Genomic DNA, 21,258 nt, shown 5'->3' on the forward strand with positions numbered 1-21,258 from the left:
GTGGTATAGTGTTCCCCACTATCGGGGGAGGGGGAGTCAGTGTCCCCCACTATCAGGTGGGGTACAGTGATCCCCACTATCGGGGGTTCAGTGTTCCTCACTATCGGGGGGGGGGTGTTACAATGTTCCCCACTAACAGGGCTGGGGGAGGGGCTACAATGTTCCCCACTATCGGGGGTGGGTGGGTATAGTGTTCCACACTATCGGGGGGTGAGGGGGGGGTTAGTGTTCCCCACTAACGGGGCGGGGGGGTACAGTGTTCCCCACTATCGGGGGGTGAGGGGGGTTTAGTGTTCCCCACTAACGGGGGTGGGGACAGTGTCCCCCACTATCAGGGGTGGGTGAGTGTTCCTCAATATTAGGGGTGGGTACTGTGTTCCCCATTATTGGGGTGGGGCTACAGTGTTCCTCACTATCTGGAGGGAGTACAGTGTTCCCCACTATCGGGGGGGACAGTGTTCCCTACTATCGGTGGGGGGTACAGTGTCCCCCACTATCGGGGGGCGGGGGGTGGGTACAGTGTTCCCCACAATCGGGAGGGGGGTGGGTACAGTGTTCCCCACTATTGGGGGGGGGGGGGCGGTACAGTGCCCCCCACTATCGGGGGTGGGTGGGTACAGTGTTCCTCACTATTGGGGGTGGTATAGTGTTCCCCACTATCGGGGGGGGGGGGGGGGGGGGTACAATGCCCCCCACTATCGGGGGTGGGTGGGTACAGTGTTCCTCACTATTGGGGGTGGTATAGTGTTCCTCACTATCGGGGGGGGAGTCAGTGTTCCCCACTATTGGGGGGGGGGGGGGGTAAAGTGCTCCCCACTATTGAGGGGTGGGGTGGGGGGTTTAGTGATCCCCACTAACGGAGGGTGGAATACAGTGTCTCCCACTATCGGGGGTGGGTGAGTACAGTGTTCCTCACTATTAGGGGTGGGAGGGATACAGTGTTCCCCACTATTGGGAGGGGGGTACAGTGTTCCTCACTTTCTGGGGAGAGTACAGTGGTCCCCACTATCGGGGGAGGTTACAGTGATCCCCACTATCGCGGGGTGGGGAGGGGGGGGCGGGGGGTACAGTGTTCCCCACTATCGCGGTAGGGGTACACTGTCCCCCACTATAGGGTGGGGGTGGGGGTGGGGTACAGTGATCCCCACTATCGGGGGGGAGGGGGTATATTGGTCCCCACTATCGGTGGGGGTGTGGGGAGTACAGTGTTCCCTACTAACAGGGGAGGGGTACAGTATTCCCCCACTATCGGTGGAGGGGGTACAATGTTCCCCACTAACAGGGGTGAGGGAGGGGGTACAATGTTCCACACTATTGTGGGGGTGGGGTACAGTGTCCCCCACTATCAGGAGGGGTACAGTGATCCACACTATCGGGGGTGGAGGGGGGTACAGTGTTCCCCACTATCGGGGGGGGGTACAGTGTCACGCACTACCGGGGGTTGGGGGGTGGGTGGGTACAGTGTTCCCCACTATTGGGGGGGGGGGGGTTGTACAGTGTTCCCCACTCGGGAGGGGGGGGGGTACAGTGTCACGCACTACCGGGGGTTGGTGGGGTGGGTTCAGTGTTCCCCACTATCGGAGGGGGGAGGTAAAGTGCTCCCCACTATTGGGGGGTGGGGAGGGGGGTTTAGTGATCCCCACTAACGGGGGGGGGTGGAATACAGTGCCCCCCACTATCGGGGGTGGGTGGGTACAGTGTTCCCCATTATTGGGGTGGGGGGGGGGGGGAGGGATACAGTGTTCCCCACTATCAGGAGGGGGGGTACAGTGTTCCTCACTATCTGGGGGGAGTACAGTGATCCCCACTATCGGGGCGGGGGTGGGTACAGTGTTCCCCACTATCGTGGTGGTGGTGGGGGGGTGGGTACAGTGATCCCCACTAACGGGGGGTGGAATACAGTGTCCCCCACTATCGGGGGTGGGTGGGTACAATGTTCTTCACTATTCGTGGTGGGGGGGAGGGATACAGTGTTCCCCACTATCGGGAGCAGGGGTACAGTGTTCCACACTATCTGGGGGGAGTACAGTGGTCCCCACTATCGGGGGGGGGATTTCAGTGTTCCCCACTATCGGGGCGGGGGGGGAGGGATTCAGTGTTCCCCACTAACAGGGCTGGGGGAGGGGTACAATGTTCCCCACTAACAGGGCTGGGGGAGGGGCTACAATGTTCCCCACTATCGGGGGGTGGGTGGGTACAGTGTTCCTCACTATTGGGGGTGATATAGTGTTCCTCACTATCGGGGGGTGGGGGGGGGGGGGGGGGGGGGTAAAGTGCTCCCCACTATTGGGGGGTGGGGTGGGTACAGTGTTCCCCATTATTGGGGTGGGAGGGGAGGGTTACAGTGTTCCCCACTATCGGGAGGGGTACAGTGATCCCCACTATCAGGGCGGGGGGGGTACAATGTTCCCCACTAACAGGGCTGGGGGAGGGGCTACAATGTTCCCCACTATCGGGGGTGGGTGGGTACAGTGTTTCCTCACTATTGGAGGTGATATAGTGTTCCTCACTAAGGGGGGGGGGGGGGAGGGATACAGTGTTCCCCACTATCAGGAGGGGGGGTACAGTGTTCCTCACTATCTGGGGGGAGTACAGTGATCCCCACTATCGGGGCGGGGGTGGGTACAGTGTTCCCCACTATCGTGGTGGTGGTGGGGGGGTGGGTACAGTGATCCCCACTAACGGGGGGTGGAATACAGTGTCCCCCACTATCGGGGTGGGTGGGTACAATGTTCTTCACTATTCGTGGTGGGGGGGAGGGATACAGTGTTCCCCACTATCGGGAGCAGGGGTACAGTGTTCCACACTATCTGGGGGAGTACAGTGGTCCCCACTATCGGGGGGGGGGATTTCAGTGTTCCCCACTATCGGGGCGGGGGGGGAGGGATTCAGTGTTCCCCACTAACAGGGCTGGGGGAGGGGTACAATGTTCCCCACTAACAGGGCTGGGGGAGGGGCTACAATGTTCCCCACTATCGGGGGTGGGTGGGTACAGTGTTCCTCACTATTGGGGTGATATAGTGTTCCTCACTATCGGGGGGTGGGGGGGGGGGGGGGTAAAGTGCTCCCACTATTGGGGGGTGGGTGGGTACAGTGTTCCCCATTATTGGGGTGGGAGGGGAGGGTTACAGTGTTCCCCCACTATCGGGAGGGGTACAGTGATCCCCACTATCAGGGCGGGGGGGAGTACAATGTTCCCCACTAACAGGGCTGGGGGAGGGGCTACAATGTTCCCCACTATCGGGGGTGGGTGGGTACAGTGTTCCTCACTATTGGAGGTGATATAGTGTTCCTCACTAAGGGGGGGGGTGGGGGGGGGGGGGTAAAGTGTTCCCCACTATTGGGGGGTGGGTGGGTACAGTGTTCCCATTATTGGGGTGGGAGGGGAGGGTTACAGTGTTCCCCACTATTGGGAGGGGTACAGTGATCCCCACTATCAGGGCGGGGGGGGGGTACAATGTTCCCCACTAACAGGGCTGGGGAGGGGCTACAATGCTCCCCACTATCGGGGGTGGGTATAGTGTCCCTCACTATCGGCTGGGGGGGGGGGGGGGGGGGTGAGTCAGTGTTCCCCACTATCGGGGGTGGTAAAGTGCTCCCCACTATTGGGGGGTGGGGTGGGGGGGGTTAGTGATCCCCACTAATGGAGGATGGAATACAGTGTCCCCACTATCGGGGGTGGGTGGATACAGTGTTCTTCACTATTGGGGTGGGTACAGTGTTCCCCATTATTGGGGTGGGGGGGGGGGAGGGATACAGTGTTCCCCACTATAGGGGGGGGTGCAGTGTTCCTCACTATCTGGGGGGAGTACAGTGGTCCCCACTATCGGGGGGGGGGGCGGTGTACAGTGTCACGCACTACCGGGGGTTGGTGGGGTGGGTACAGTGTTCCCCACTATCGGGAGTACAGTGTTCCCCACCACCGGTGGGGGGTGGTACAGTGTTCCTCACTATCCGGGGGGTGGGGTGGGGGGATTTCAGTGTTCCCCACTATCGGGGCGGGGGGAAGGGGTTCAGTGTTCCCCACTAACAGGGATGGGGGAGGGGCTACAATGTTCCCCACTATCGGGGGTGGGTGGGTACAGTGTTCCTCACTATTGGGGGTGGTATAGTGTTCCCCACTATCGGGGTGGGGGGGTACAGTGCCCCCCACTATCGGGGGTGGGTGGGTACAGTGTTCCTCACTATTGGGGGGGTGGGTACAGTGTTCCCCACTATCGGGTGGTGGGGGGGTGTACAGTGTTCCCCACTATCGTGGTGGTGGGGGGGGGGGCAGGAGGGGGGTACAGTGGTCCCCACTATCTGGGGGGAGAGTACAATGGTCCCCACTATCTGGTGGGGTTACAGTGATCCCCACTATCGGGGGGGTGTACAGTGTTCCCCACTATCGTGGTGGTGGGGGGGTCAGGAGGGGGGTACAGTGGTCCCCACTATCGGGGGGGGGAGTACAGTGTTTCCCCACTATCGGTGGAGGGGTAGGGGGTACAATGTTCCCCACTAACAGGGGTGGGGGAGGGGGTACAATGTTCCCCACTATCGCGGGGGTACAGTGCCCCCCACTATCAGGAGGGGTACAGTGATCCCCACAATCGGGGGTACAGTGTTCCCCAACACCGGGGGGGGGTACAGTGTTCCTCACTATCGGGGGTGGGGGGGGATTTCTGGTGTTCCCCACTATCGGGGCAAGGGGGGGAGGGGTACAGTTTTCCCCACTATCGGTGGAGGGGGTACAATGTTCCCCACTAACAGGGCTGGGGGAGGGGCTACAGTGTCCCCCACTATCGGGGGGGGGAGGGGGGGGGGGGTACAGTGTTCCTCACTATTGGGGGGGGGGTGGTCAGTGTTCCCCACTATCGGGGGGGGGGGGGGGGTAAAGTGCTCCCCACTATTGGGGGTGGAATACAGTGTCCCCCACTATCGGGGGTGGGTGGGTACAGTGTTCCTCACTATTAGGGGTGGGTACAGTGTTCCCCATTATTGGGGTGGGGGGGGGGGGGGTACAGTGTTCCTCACTATCTGGGGGGAGTACAGTGGTCCCCACTATCGGGGGGGGGGGGGGGGGGGGTTACAGTGATCCCCACTATTGGGAGGGAGAGTACAGTGTCCCCCACTAACGGGGGGGGAAGGGTACAGTGTTCCCCACTATCGGAGGGGGGGGGGTGTAAAGTGCTCCCCACTATTGGGGAGTGGGGTGGGGGGTTTAGTGATCCCCACTAACGGGGGTTGGAATACAGTGTCCCCCACTATCGGGGGTGGGTGGGTCCAGTGTTCCTCACTATTAGGGGTGGGTACAGTGTTCCCCATTATTGGGGTGGGGGGGGGGGGGTACAGTGTTCCTCACTATCTGGGGGGAGTACAGTGGTCCCCACTATCGGGGGGGTTACAGTGATCCCCACTATTGGGGGGGAGAGTACAGTGTCCCCCACTAACGGGGGGGGGAAGGGTACAGTGTTCCCCACTATCGGGGGGGGGGAGGTACACTGCCCCCCACTATCGGGGGGGAGGGGGGTACAATGTGCCCCACTATTGGGGGGGGGGGAGTACAGTGTTCCCCACTATCGGTGGAGGGGGTACAATGTTCCCCACTAACAGGGGTGGGGTACAATGTTCCCCACTATCGTGGGGGTGGGGTACAGTGTCCCCTACTATCAGGAGGGGTACAGTGCCCCCCACTATCGGGGGTGGGTGGGTACAGTGTTCCTCACTATTAGGGGTGGGTACAGTGTTCCTCATTATTGGGGTGGGGGGGATACAGTGTTCCCCACTATCGGGAGGGGGGGGTTCAGTGTTCCTCACTATCTGGGGTACAATGTTCCCCACCACCGGTGGCGTGGGGGGGGGGGTGGTACAGTGTTCCTCAGTATCCGGGGGGTGGGGTGGGGGGATTTCAGTGTTCCCCACTATCGGGGCGGGGGGGAGGGGTTCAGTGTTCCCCACTAACAGGGGTGGGGGAGGGGGTACAATGTTCCCCACTATCGTGGGGGTGGGGTACAGTGTCCCCTACTATCAGGAGGGGTACAGTGCCCCCCACTATCGGGGGTGGGTGGGTACAGTGTTCCTCACTATTAGGGGTGGGTACAGTGTTCCCCATTATTGGGGTGGGGGGGATACAGTGTTCCCCACTATCGGGAGGGGGGGGTTCAGTGTTCCTCACTATCTGGGGTACAATGTTCCCCACCACCGGTGGCGTGGGGGGGGGGGGTGGTACAGTGTTCCTCAGTATCCGGGGGGTGGGGTGGGGGGATTTCAGTGTTCCCCACTATCGGGGCGGGGGGGAGGGGGTTCAGTGTTCCCCACTAACAGGGGTGGGGGAGGGGCTACAATGTTCCCCACTATCGGGGGTGGGTGGGTACAGTGTTCCTCACTATTGGGGGTGGTATCGTGTTCCCCACTATCGGGGTGGGGGGTGGTACAGTGTTCCTCACTATCGGGGGGGGGGGGGGGGGGTACAGTGTCACGCACTACCGGGCGTTGGGGGGGTGGGTACAGTGTTCCCCACTATCGGGGGGGGTTACAGTGTTCCCCACAATCGGGGTGGTACAGTGTTCCCCACTATCGGGCGATGGAATACAGTGCCCCCCACTATCGATGGGGGTTGGGGGGGGGGGGGGGGGTACAGGCACAGCGTTTGCTCTGGAAATGGTTGACTGTGTTTTTCTCTCCCTCTCTCTGTGCACAGACCTGCTGCGTTTCTCCAACATTGACCATGTCTGCTTCAGATTACGAGCACCCACGGTGCCTCTCTTTTATCAGCTGAGGTTACAGAGTTAGGCCACAGAGCAGCCGCCAACTTACTGAATGATGGAACAGGCTAACCAATGAGGGTGGGGGGGTGGGCTGAAAGGCCTCCTCCCTGCTCCTGTGGTAGTGGCCGATGTTGAGGGATCTGAGTGAGAAGCAGAGGAGGAGACCCCTTCCCCCACGAGGCAATAATGAGGACTGCGGATACTGGAGATTAGACTCGGGAGAGTGGTGCTGGAAAAGCACAGCCGGCCAGGCAGCATCCGAGGAGCAGGAGAATCGACATTTCAGGCAAAAGCCCTTCCTGATGAAGAGCTTATGCCTGAAACATCGATTCCCCTGCTCCTCGGATGCTGCCTGACCTGCTGTGCTTTTCCAGTCCCACATTCTCGACTCTCGCCTCTCCCAGGAGAATGCCCATTGGATCACAGCTCATCTCTACTTTAAGTCCCATCCACCAACTGTGGATCCAACAGTCTCCACGCCCAACAAAAAAATAATCCTTCAATCCTGTTCTGGAATTTTCCTCCTGCCGGGCCTCAAGAGGTTTGTGAGGGAGAGAATTCAACATTTCCAGTAGTTGTTGAAGTAGTGATTGCTGACACTTCCAGCGCAGGGCCTGGCTGTTCTGCCCTACCATACTTCCTCTATAGCGGACACTTTGTGGAATCCCTACGGTGCGGAAAGAGGCCATTTGGCCCATCGCATCTGCGCTGACCCTCCAAGGAGGAGCATTATACCCAGACCTAGCACTGCCAAGCCTATCCCCACCCCAACCTTCACATCCCTGATATGATGGGACAAGTTAGCATGACCACTCCACCTTAACCTGCACATCTTTGGACTGAGGGAGGAAACCAGAGCACCCTGATGGAAACCCACACAGACACTGGAAGAATGTGCAAACTGCACACAGACAGTCACCCGAGGGTGGATTTGAGGCAGCAGTGATAATCATTGAGCCCCCCCCCCCCACCCCCCGCCACCAACCTTGAATCTTGCGTATGCTTTGACACCCTCCATCTTCTCTGCAAGTGGGGGACAAGTCCATGCCCTGGGAATTTAACCCTGGCATCATTAACCTCTGACCTCTCACCTCAAAGTTTGCGGCCAGGTGTTTTGGGTGCAGCATGCCAGGAGGCCGCTCCGCCTATCTAAACCCTGCTGCCTCTCGGAAAGCGCTGTTTCATTTCTCCTGACCTCTGTCATGTCGCCCTGCCCGTCGGCTCTGTTTTGGGGCTTTACCCATCTCTTCACATTGTGCCGATCTGTCCCAGAGTAGGCACCCTGCAGTCCTGCCCCGCCTCCCCGCCCAAAAGCTGAAGAAGCAGAAAGGATCGCCGCCCTGTCTGCGAGCTCTCAGCCGAGGGGTTTGAATGTGGAACAGCAGCAGGTCCTTGCTGCTTCCATCGGGGGGAGTCAGGGCTCCAATCTGCAGTGCCATCACACGGGTGTTTATCTGCTGACAACGAGGAAAGCCAGGGGGGAGAGAGAGTGAGCACAGCAGGCGACCGAATGGCCAGAGTGGGGGTGGTTCTGCAGATTGAAAAGCGGCTGATCCCTCCGACTAAACCTTCCTGGAGTCACGGTGTGAAGGCAGGCACAGCGAGACAGGAGGAAGAACCTGTGACTGTGGAGCCCCGGCCTGCTGAGGGCGAGAATGTAATCTGTCTGCAACATCCTACAGTGCTGAGAAAGTTCCCTTTCCAGTGAAGGGGCTGGACCCGACCGAGAGAGGAGAGGGAGAGACGGACAGAACGCAAGACAGATTGGGAGTGAGACAGAGGCACAGAGAAAGGCAGTGAGAGAAGGAGAGAGAGAGAGTGAAACAGACATAGAGAAAGGCAGTGAGAGAGCAGAGATAGAGAGAGAGAGTGAAACAGAGACACAGAAAGACAGTGAGAGAGGAGAGATGAAGAGAGAGTGAAACACAGACACCGAGAAAGGTAGTGAGAGAGAAGGGCAGAGACGCAGGGAGAGATTGTGAGAATGAAACAGAGACACAGAGGAAGACAGTGAGGGAGAAGGAGAGACAAAAAGAAAGAGAGTGAAACAAAGACACAGAGACAGACAGGGCCAGAAGAGAGAGGGACAGAGACGGAGAAGGAGTGAGACAGAGACACAGTGAAAGGCAGTGAGAGGAGAGGGAGAGACGGAGAGAAAGTGAGACAGAGACAGAAGAGAGGGAGAGAAGGAGAGACAGTGTGAGACAGAGATACAAAGAAAGGCAGTGAGAGAGGAGAGGGAGAGATAGGGAGAGTGCAACAGAGGAAGACAGTGACAAGGAGAGAGAGATAGAGAGACAGAGAGAGAGAGAGAGAGAGACAGAGAAATACACAGAGCTAGAGAGAAAGAGACAGAGACACAAGCGAGGGTGACAGAGAGAAGGACTGAACCAGAGAGACAGAGGCAGAAAAAGAGACAGATTCGAGAAAGTGAGAGAACAGACAGAATTGAGAGAAAGCATGATGAAGCAGAGATAGAGAAAGATAGGACTGGCAAATAGCAAGATAAAGATAGTGGGTGACAGAGATACAGAGAGAGCCCAAGAGAGAGGCTGGGGGAGAGGAAGGGGGGGGGGTGGAGGTGGGGGAGAGAGAGCGAGACGGACAGAGAGCAAAAGACAGTGTGTGTGTCTCAACCGCCAGCACTGGAGAAATCAAAGGCAAAAAAATGAGCAGGTTCCTTTGGAATGTGTTTCTGCTCTTTCCAGCTACAGTCAGATACAAACGGATCTCTGGAGCCTGACTATTAAACAGCTCGCGGCGAGCTGAGCTGCATTCGAGGGATCTGCTGAAAAGTGGGGGCAAAAAGGAAAGGCACAGAGAGAGAGAGAGAGAGAGAGAGAGAGAACACACCTCGCATCTCTCTAGGAGCAGCTGAAGATGTCCGAGCAAACCCGAGCACTGGGGCTCGCAGGACAGGCGAGAACGGGGAGTCTGCAAGCCGGAGAGTCGCCGACACAGAGCTAAATGCCTCTCCAACCAGAAAGGTAAACTTAAAAGACACGAGAAAAAAAGGGAGATGAAGCAATGGAATAAAGCTAGGGCTTTCCAGTGCAATGTTCCGCGTAGTAGGGCAAACGATTGACTAAAGGGATGAGGTCTAAGTGTCATGTCATTAGCCTGTGAAGGTCATTGTCAAAATGACAGAATTTGCAATGAAATTGCTGTTTGCTTTTGTACACGGAGTGTGTGTGTTTGTGGTGTGTTTTTGTAGCGGTGGATGTGTTTGTGCAGAGGTTTTAACCCTTGCACTGCTTCCTACGAGCCAGTCCCACTCACATGCAATTCGGATTGAGCTGATAACACTGTAGTTAAAGCGAAGACAGCATTGAAGACTGCCCCTGCTGTTCTGCCTTCGCCTGTATCAGCCAAATGACAAAGTACTGAGATCAATTTGCTTAAGCATGTTTAAATAAACCAGGTCATTGGCGTGTGCCTGTCTCACAAAGCGCAGAGACTTGGCGGCTGTCTTAATCAAAAAATATATTTGCTGCAGCACAGTTTTACTGATGCCAAGTGATTTACTCGCAGGATTCTTATGCTAATGAGGAAACTGGCTGCTGGTACAATCGTGCTTTCCTGCAGACTGATTCACACACACGCATTTTTACACAAACAACACAGTCCATCAGTATCTCTCTCACACACTCAAACAACTCACTCACTCCCTCACACACACACACATATAACTCACTCCCTCACACACACACACAAGTAACTCACTCCCTCCCTCACACACACACACACACAAGTAACTCACTCACTCCCTAACACACACACACACACAAGTAACTCACTCACTCCCTCACACACACACACAAATAACTCACTCACTCCCTCACACACACACAAATAACTCACTCCCTCACACACACAAACAACTCACTCACTCCCTCACACACACAAACAACTCACTCACTCCCTCACACACACACACAAATAACTCTCACTCCCTCACACACAAAAATAACTCACTCCCTCCCTCACACACACACACAAACAACTCACTCACTCCCTCACACACACACACAAATAACTCTCACTCCTTCACACACACAAATAACTCACTCCCTCCCTCACACACACACAAATAACTCACTGACTCCCTCACACACACACACAAATAACTCACTCACTCCCACACACACACGCAAATAATTCAAACTCCCTCACACACACAGACAAATAACTCCCTCACTCCCTCACACACACGCAAATAATTCAAACTCCCTCACACACACAGACAAATAACTCACTCACTCCCTCACACACACACACAAATAACTCACTCACTCCCACACACACACGCAAATAATTCAAACTCCCTCACACACACAGACAAATAACTCCCTCACTCCCTCACACACAAACACACAAATAACTCACTCACTCCCCCCCCCACACACACAAACAACTCACTCACTCCCACACACACACAAATAACTCAGACTCCCTCACACACACACAAACAACTCACTCACTCCCTCACACACACAAATAACTCACTCACTCCCACACACACACACACACAAATAACTCACTCACTCCCTCACACACACAAATAACTCACTCACTCCCACACACACGCAAATAACTCACACTCCCTCACACACACAGACAAATAACTCACTCACTCCCTCACACACACACAAATAACTCACTCACTCCCTCACACACACGCAAATAACTCACACCCTCCCTCACACACACAAATAACTCACTCACCCCCTCACACACACGCAAATAACTCACACCCTCCCTCACACACACAAATAACTCACTCACCCCCTCACACACACACAAATAACTCACTCACCCCCTCACACACACACAAATAACTCAATCACTCCCTCACACACAAATAACTCCCTCACTCCCTCACACACACAAGCAACTCCCTCACTCCCTCACACACACAAATAACTCCCTCACTCCCTCACACACACACAAATAACTCACTCTCTCCCTCACACACACAAATAACTCACTCCCTCCCTCACACACACAAAAAAACAACTCACTCTCTCCCTCACACACACACACAAATAACTCACTCACTCCCTCACACACACACAAATAACTCACTCTCTCCCTCACACACACAAATAACTCACTCCCTCCCTCACACACACAAACAACTCACTCTCTCCCTCACACACACAAATAACTCACTCCCACCCTCACACACACACAACCAACTCACTCACGCCCTCACACACACACAAATAACCCACTCACTCCCTCACACACACACACAAATAACTCACTCTCACACACACACAAATAACTCACTCCCACCCTCACACATACACATATAAATAACTCCCTCCCTCCCTCACAAACAACTCACTCTCTCCCTCACACACACACAAATAACTCTCTCCCTCCCTCACACACACAAATAACTCACTCCCACCCTCACACACGCACAAACAACTCACTCCCTCCCTTACACACACACAAACAACTCAATCACGCCCTCACACACACACACAAATAACTCACTCACTCCCTCACACACACACACAAATAACTCACTCTCACACACACACAAATAACTCACTCACTCCCTCACACATACACATATAAATAACTCACTCCCTCCCTCCCTCACAAACAACTCACTCTCTCCCTCACACACACAAATAACTCACTCCCTCCCTCACACACACACAAACTCACTCACTCCCTCACACACACACAAATAACTCTCACTCCCTCACACACACAAATAACTCTCACTCCCTCAAACACACAAACACAAATAACACACTCACTCCCTCACACACACACAAATAACTCACTCCCTCACACACACACAAATAACTCACTCACTCCCTCACACACACAAATAACTCCCTCACTCCCTCACACACACACAAATAACTCACTCACTCCCTCACACACACACACAAACAACTCACTCACTCCCTCATACACACAAATAACTCTCTCACTCCCTCACACACACACAAATAACTCACTCACTCCCACACACACACACACAAACAACTCACTCACTCCCTCGTACACACAAATAACTCCCTCACTCCCTCACACACAAATAACTCCCTCACTCCCTCACACACACAAATAACTCACTCACTCCCTCACACACACACAAACAACTCACTCACTCCCTCACACACACACACAAATAACTCTCACTCCCTCACACACAAAAATAACTCACTCCCTCCCTCACACACACACACAAACAACTCACTCACTCCCTCACACACACACACAAATAACTCTCACTCCCTCACACACACACACAAATAACTCACTCCCTCCCTCACACACACACAAATAACTCACTGACTCCCTCACACACACACACAAATAACTCACTCACCCCCTCAAACACACACACAAATAATTCTCACTCCCACACACACACAATTAACTCACTCACTCCCTCACACACACACAAATAACTCACTCACTCCCTCACACACACACACAAATAACTCTCACTCCCTCACACACACACAAATAACTCACTGACTCCCTCACACACACACACAAATAACTCCCTCCCTCCCTCACACACACAACTCCCTCACTACCTCACACACACATACAATCAACTCCCTCCCTCCCTCACACGCACACAAACAACTCACTCACTCCCTCACACACACAAATAACTCACTCACTCCCTCAAACACACACACAAATAATTCTCACTGCCTCACACACACAAATAACTTACTCACTCCCTCACACACACGCACAACTAATTCTCACTCCCACGCACACACAATTAACTCACTCACTCCCTCACACACACACAAATAACTCACTCACTCCCTCACACACACACACAAATAACTCTCACTCCCTCACACACACACAAACAACTCACTCACTCCCACACACACACACAAACAACTCACTCACTCACACACACACAAATAACTCACTCACTCCATCAAACACACAAACACAAATAACTCCCTCCCTCCCTCACACAAACAACTCACTCACTGCCTCACACACACAAATAACTCACTCACCCCCTCAAACACACACACAAATAATTCTCACTCCCACACACACACAATTAACTCACTCACTCCCTCACACACACACAAACAACTCACTCACTCCCTCACACGCACACAAACAACTCACTCACTCCCTCACACACACACACAAATAACTCTCACTCCCTCACACACACACAAATAACTCACTCACTCCCTCACACACACACAAATAACTCACTCACTCCATCAAACACACACACACAAATAACTCCCTCCCTCCCTCACACACACAACTCCCTCACTACCTCACACACACATACAATCAACTCCCTCCCTCCCTCACACGCACACAAACAACTCACTCACTCCCTCACACACACAAATAACTCACTCACTCCCTCAAACACACACACAAATAATTCTCACTGCCTCACACACACAAATAACTTACTCACTCCCTCACACACACGCACAAATAATTCTCACTCCCACACACACACAATTAACTCACTCACTCCCTCACACACACACAAATAACTCACTCACTCCCTCACACACATACAAATAACTCTCACTGCCTCACACACACACAAATAACTCTCACTCCCTCACACACACACAAACAACTCACTCACTCCCTCACACACAAATAACTTACTCACTCCCTCACACACACGCACAAATAATTCTCACTCCCACACACACACAATTAACTCACTCACTCCCTCACACACACACAAATAACTCACTCACCCCCTCACACATACACACACACACAAATAACTCACTCACTCCCTCACACACTCAAACAACTCACTCACTCTCTCACACACACAAATAACTCCCTCACACACAGAAACAACTCCCTCCCTCTCTCACACACAAATAACTCACTCACTCCCTCTCTCACACACACAAACAACTCACTCACTCCCTCACACAAACACAAATAACTCACACTCCCTCTCACACACACAAACAACTCACTCTCTCACACACACACAAATAACTCACTCCCTCCCTCTCTCACACTGAAACGACTCACTCCCTCTCTCACACACACACACACACAACGTACTCACCCAGTCTCACTCAGACACACTCACAAACAATTCATTCTCACTCTCTCACACACTCATTCATATTCCCACGATCGCACTCACACAAACAACACATGCTCTCACTTACACACATACTAACCCACTCTCACTCATACATAATCAATTCACACACAAAACTCCCACAAACAACTCATTCACCCACACTCTCACACACACATTCACTCTCATACACACACACTTTTTCAGTCACACTCATTCACTCTCACTCAGACACACATATACAGGCTCTCTCTCGCTCTCTCACATATACGCACACACCATTTTCAGCATTCACTCTCAATACTGTACCATTACCTGGGGGCCAAGGTAACCTCCTCAATACAGGTGGTTCCCTTTCAATTGCCAACTAAATGAGGAGAACATCTCCTGGCCAGACCCTGAAACCATCAACAGAATTGCACAGTGCTACAATCTGACTGTTCTCAGTACTCAGTAACCATTTTTATTTATTAATTAGTGCGCTGGTTAATACGTGCCGTCCCCTTTTCCCAGTAGGGAAAGATGAGAAAACACTTGGTTTTGCGAAACAATTGTAAGTCCTTTCCTCCAAATTAACATGGGGATGGAAGAGGGTGATTCATGTGGAGAGTGTCAGTGGCAGGGTTAACAACAGCTACTCCTAATGTTAAGACATAACCATAATGTACACCCACAAATGCCAACACAGTGACATGGTGGCTCAGTGGTTAGCACTGCTATCTCACAGCACCAGGGACCTCGGGCGACTGTCTGTGTGGAGTTTGCACATTCTCCCCGTGTCTATGTGGGTTTCCTCCGGGTGCTCCGGTTTCCTCCCACCGTCCAAAGATGTGCAGGATAGAGTGGATTAGCAAGAGACTGGAAGAACACAGCAGGGCAGGCAGCATCAGGAGGTGGAGAAGTCAATGCTTCAGATGTAAACCTTCTTCCCCGTGTCTGCGTGGGTTTCCTCCGGGTGCTCCGGTTTCCTCCCACAGTCCAAAGATGTGCAGGTTAGGGTGGATTGGCCACGCTAAATTGCCCGCAGTGTTAGGTGAAGGGATAAATGTAGGGGAATGGGTCTGGGTGGGTACACTTCGGCGGGGTGGTGTGGACTTGTTGGGCCGAAGGGCCTGTTTCCACACTGTAAGTAATCTAATCTAATCTCAGCCCAGCTAGCGAGGTAATGACAAGTTAACGTTCGATAAGGGGGAAACTGGGGCCTCTTGACAACATACCCTTTGATGAGAATATGGGCAAAGAATTGCCCATGCCTTGATGCCCCTTGTACCTGCTCACGCCACTCCAGAGGGCAATTAGGGGCCCAAGTACATAGTCGGCATGGAAACAGACCCTTCAGTCCAACTCGTCCATACCAACCAGATCTCCTAAATTAATCTAGTCCCACCTGCCAGCACCCGGCCCATATCCCTCCAAACCCTTCCTATTCATATACCCATCCAGATGCCTTTTAAGTGTTGTCACTGTACCAGCCTCCACCACTTCCTCTGGCAGCTCATTCCATACACGTACCACCCTCTGTGTGAAAAAGTTGCCCCTTTGATCCCTTTTAAATCTTTTCCCCCTCACCCTAAACCTATGCCCCTCTAGTTCTGGACACCCCCACCCCGGGGAAAAGATCTTGTCTATTTACCCTATCCATATCCCTCATGATTTTATAAACCTCTATAAGGTTTACGCTCCAGGGAAAACAGCCCCAACCTGTTCAGCCGTCTACCTATAGCTCAAATCCTCCAACCCTGGCAACACCTTTGCAAATCTTTTCTGAACATCTTTCCGATAGGAAGGAGACCAGAATTGCACACAATATTCCAACAATGGCCTAACCAACGTCCTGTACAGCGCAACATGACCTCCCAACTCCTGTACTCAATACTCTGACCGATAAAGGAAAGCATACCAAACGCCTTCTTCACTATCCTATCTACTTGCGACTCCACTTTCAAGGAGCTATAAACCTGCACTTTAAGGTCTCTTTGTTCAGAAACACTCCCTAGGACCTTACCATTAAGTGTATAAGTCCTGCTAAGATTTGCTTTCCCAAAATGCAGCACCTCGCATTTATGTGAATTAAACTCCATCTGCCACTTCTCAGCCCATTGGCCCATCTGGTCCAGATCCTGTTGTAATCTGAGGTAACCCTCTTCGCTGTCCACTACACCTCCAATTTTGGTGTCATCTGCAAACTTACTAACTGTACCTCTTATGCTCACATCCAAATAATTTACATAAATGACGAAAACTAGAGGACCCAGCACCAATCCTTGTGGCATTCCACTGGTCACAGGCCTCCAGTCTGAAAAACAACCCTCCACCATCACCCTGTGTCTTCCACCTTGGAGCCAGTTCTGTATCCAAATGGCTAGTTCTCCCTGTATTCTGTGAGATCTAACCTTGCTAATCAGTCTCCTATGGGGAACCTTGTCGAACGCCTTACTGAACATCCGAGTCAATTTTTTTCTGCTCCTCTTAAAAACATCCTTCCAGTAGCAGGGTGACTAGAATTATAAGCAGTACTCCAAAGGTGGTCTGGCTAATGTCCTGTCCAACTGCAACGTGACATCCTAACTCCTATACTCAATGCTCAATGGTGCTGGGTTCGGGGTTGGCCTAACCAGGACAGGAGGGCAGAATATATCTTCCCTAAAGGGCACCAGGAAATGAAGACGTCCATTGGCAGATGGTTGAGGTGGGGTTTACTAGCCCAGTGGCATTACCCCTGAGGCCATCACCTTGCCATGATGTGTTACATCAACCCAAGGAACAAGCGCGGACATAAGTCACATGGCACCCAGAAAGCCATCACCATTCAATGCGACCGTGGTCCGACCTCCAACACCTCCCCTCCCACGGTGGATCCCTCTACCCCCTTTAGTTTACAAGAATCTACTGATTTCAAGATGTGAAAGGTGCCCAGTGATTGGACAATGACAGCCCCCTGGGCTGGAGTTTTCCCAAGATTCCAAAGGTTGACATTGTCCTCTTGAGGTTTCCCGTCTCCGAGGCGCACGTGTGATAGCGACCCGGTGGCTGGGAGCGCTGACATCAGTCCGAAAGGGATTACCCCCTTTTTCCGAGACTGTGGCTCCCTTCGATGTAGAGCCCTCACCCGCGCGAAGCTGCCTCGCAGCGTCTGCCCCTTTCAGGGGCTTTAGTGCCACGGGTTATCCAACCCATTCCCGTGACGACAGGCACTTAACGAGTGACGATTCGGAAAACATTCTCACCCGTGAGCAGTTAAAACTCAGCGTGCGAACGGCGTCCTGAGCTGTTTGGGCTAAAGAGCAGCTAAATTGATGCAAATTGGCTTGGATCGCACTCATTTGGAGAGGGAACATTTCAAGGTTAAAAGAGATTTTGACAAACGCTGCAAAGGAATTCCACTTAAAACCCTCTTCATTCATGAAATAATGAAGCGAATCCAACAACAGAAACTGACATGCGTTGAAAGGGAATAGAAGCAATTAAGAGGGAGAGACAAAGATGTCCAGTTTCAAGAGAAACAGATGTTCGTACATGGAGCGCTTGACTTCCCCAAATTAAGACCCTCCCGGGGAAAATAATATCTTGCAAATTCTGGGCTAGATTCATACTGCACTGTTGACTATATTCAGCGTTGACAAACTCTGCACACCTCCTGTGAACTCCGCCCACTTGAAACCACATGGTCACGCTTGGATTGGTGCTAGCCAAGTAAACTGGTCATGCTGCAGTTACAGCCTTCCCCCAGCAGAGGCACCACTGTGAGATGGGTTAACCCAGGGAGTTTCCCATCAAAATATTGCCAGGAGAAGCTGGAGAAGTGGGGAGTGTTTTGCTCTGATAGACAGGGACGGTCACTATCTCGAAGGGTTCGGTTTTTCGGGTCCCCTGTTCTCCGCATTCCCACATGGGACCCAGGATTTGCCGGGGAAGTCAGCACTTGCCGGCTGTCCTGAATTGCCCCTTGAACTGAGCTCCGTCATTTCAGAAGGACGGTTCAGAGTCGCTGTGGGGGTCTGGAGTCGTATGTAGGGCAGATTGTGTAAGGATGGCAGATTTCTATCACTGAAGAGCATCCATGAAGCAGATATGCTTTCGCAATTGTCAATGATGGTTGTCACGGTTACCATCCCCAAGACTAGCATCGTATTCGGAATTGAAATTCTACCAAGTTGCTGTGGCGAGACATAACATTCATCCTTGTTAACTGGCCCTCTGGGATTGATACAGACACACACACACACACAGACATACACACACACACACACACACACACACACAGACATACACACACACACACACACAGACATACACACACAGACATACACACAGACACAGACACACACACACAGACATACACACACACACACACAGACATACACACACACACACACACAGACACAGACACACACAGACATGCACACACGGACACAGACACACACACACAGACATACACACACGCACACACAGACACAGACACACACACACAGACATGCACACACGGACACAGACACACACACACAGACATACACACACGCACACACAGACACAGACACACACACACAGACATGCACACACGGACACAGACACACACACACAGACATACACACACGCACACACAGACACACACACACAGACATACACACACACACACAGACACACACACACAGACATACACATACACACACAGACACAGGCATACACATACTCACACACACACTCACAGACACACACATAGACACACACTCACAGACACACACACACACAGACACACACAGAAGATCAGTTCATTTCCATTTCCAACCACTGTAGGCCAGGCCTTGTAAGGAGAGCAGATTTCCTTCCCTAAATGGGATAGAGATAGTGAAAGAGATAGTTTTATCCTGACAATCAACAGTGCTTTCATGATCATCATGAATTCCAGACTTGCAAAAAAAAATTAATTTGAGATTTTCATTGAAATTAAAGTCCACCATCTGCTGTAGTGGGATTTGAAACCACGTTGCCAGAACATTCCCTGGGTCTCTGGATTAATAACACCACTAAGCACGTGTCTGTGTGTGTATGAATCAATGTATGTTTGTGTATGTGTGTAGCCATGTGTGTGTCTGTGCATCTGTGTGCCAATGTGTGTGTGCATGTCTGTGTTTGTGTATCTGAGCACATGTGTCTGTCTGTGTATGTGTCTGAGAGAGAGAAAGAGAGAGATGTGTGTGTCTGTGAGACAGAGAGAGAGAGGTGTGTGTCTGTGAGACAGAGAGAGAGAGAGATATGTGTGTGTGTGTGTGTGTGTTTGTGAGACAGAGAGAGAGAGGTGTGTGTGTGTATACATCAAACAGATTCAACTGAGGGGACGTCTGAGTCTGAGGGATTTTCCAGGAGGCCGAGATGACAGATGGGGATGGGGAGGGGTGACTAAATGGAGCTGGAGGACGATATGGTGTAGGGTAATCTTTGAGCACAGTTAACCCCCAACCTCCCTCAGGTAAGCTGGCAATTCAGTGGAAACCGAAGGAGGCCATTCAGCCCCAACGTCACTGATATCCCTGAACCTACTCTGTCACTGAGCCGAGCGAGACCACGGTAATTCTATGACTCTACTCCACAAACAGAAATTGGCCCGTCATTCCATTTGAGCACCTTCGTAAACAAAGAATTCCCAACCTCCGATTTTAAAACTGACACTGATCAAGTGGCCTGAAGAACAATTACTCCGGAGAAGCAACTGTGCCAGTGATCCTCAGGATAGGCCAGTTTGACTCAGGTTGGGCAGAAGTAGCAGGTACATTTCACGTCCATCCCTGGCCCCCAGCCACCCCCCCGCTTCCCGATCCCATCTTTAACCAGATATACAGCAGTGGAGTAAATCACTGGACTCCTTCTTGCTGCAAATACAATCCTGAAATATAAACTTAGACCATCCTTAATTAATGCGCAAACATTTGCAAGGCACAACGAATACACCTGAACAGTACTGAAGTGGCCACGGTTGGGGATCTCAGTGCCAAACAGGAGCTTTTACCCTCTCTATTTAAGTGGTCTCTCAGTGCAGCTCCTTGTGAGGCTGTTTCACAACATATTTCGGTAGTTTCGCTTGGCGCCCGCCCGCGCCACCCAATCCTATTATGTTTTCTGCTGCCAAGGGTCAGCATGGCTCACTTCCGATCGCTGTACAAAATCCTTCTGACACCCTTGATTACTGTTTCTGTTCTTCTGACCAGCTTTTAGTCAAATTGACTCCGCTTCGCCATCTCACCGACCCCTCCCCAACCCCAGCCCTTCTCCTGCGCACCATTCTTTCAAAGGGAGTCCGATAGTCCGGGTAAACCGCATCCACCACATCACCTCCCCCCCACCCCCAACCTAAGCTACATCTAGGTCACTTTGTCAGCCATTTTGTAGTGAATTATGCCCGGATTAACTCTTGGTGAAGCA

The 21,258-nt window shown here is 52.5% G+C and overlaps 2 protein-coding genes across 4 annotated transcripts in view; one reads left to right on the forward strand and one right to left on the reverse strand.

Annotated features, from left to right (window-relative positions):
- Window positions 1-21,258, reverse strand: part of LOC122543886 (pyruvate carboxylase, mitochondrial-like) — a 931,966-nt gene that overhangs the window by 472,650 nt on the left and 438,058 nt on the right. The window lies entirely within an intron of this gene.
- lrfn4a (leucine rich repeat and fibronectin type III domain containing 4a) overlaps window positions 9,347-21,258 on the forward strand; it is a 30,626-nt gene continuing 18,714 nt past the window's right edge. The window contains exon 1 of the mRNA XM_043682744.2: window positions 9,347-9,733. The gene's annotated coding sequence lies outside the window, so the exon portion shown is untranslated. The remainder of the gene's footprint in view (window positions 9,734-21,258) is intronic.

This window comes from Chiloscyllium plagiosum, unplaced genomic scaffold, assembly GCF_037043375.1.
Source record: "Chiloscyllium plagiosum isolate Xiang-an unplaced genomic scaffold, Cpla_swu_hap1 HiC_scaffold_46, whole genome shotgun sequence".
NCBI classification, from domain to species: Eukaryota; Metazoa; Chordata; class Chondrichthyes; order Orectolobiformes; family Hemiscylliidae; genus Chiloscyllium; species Chiloscyllium plagiosum.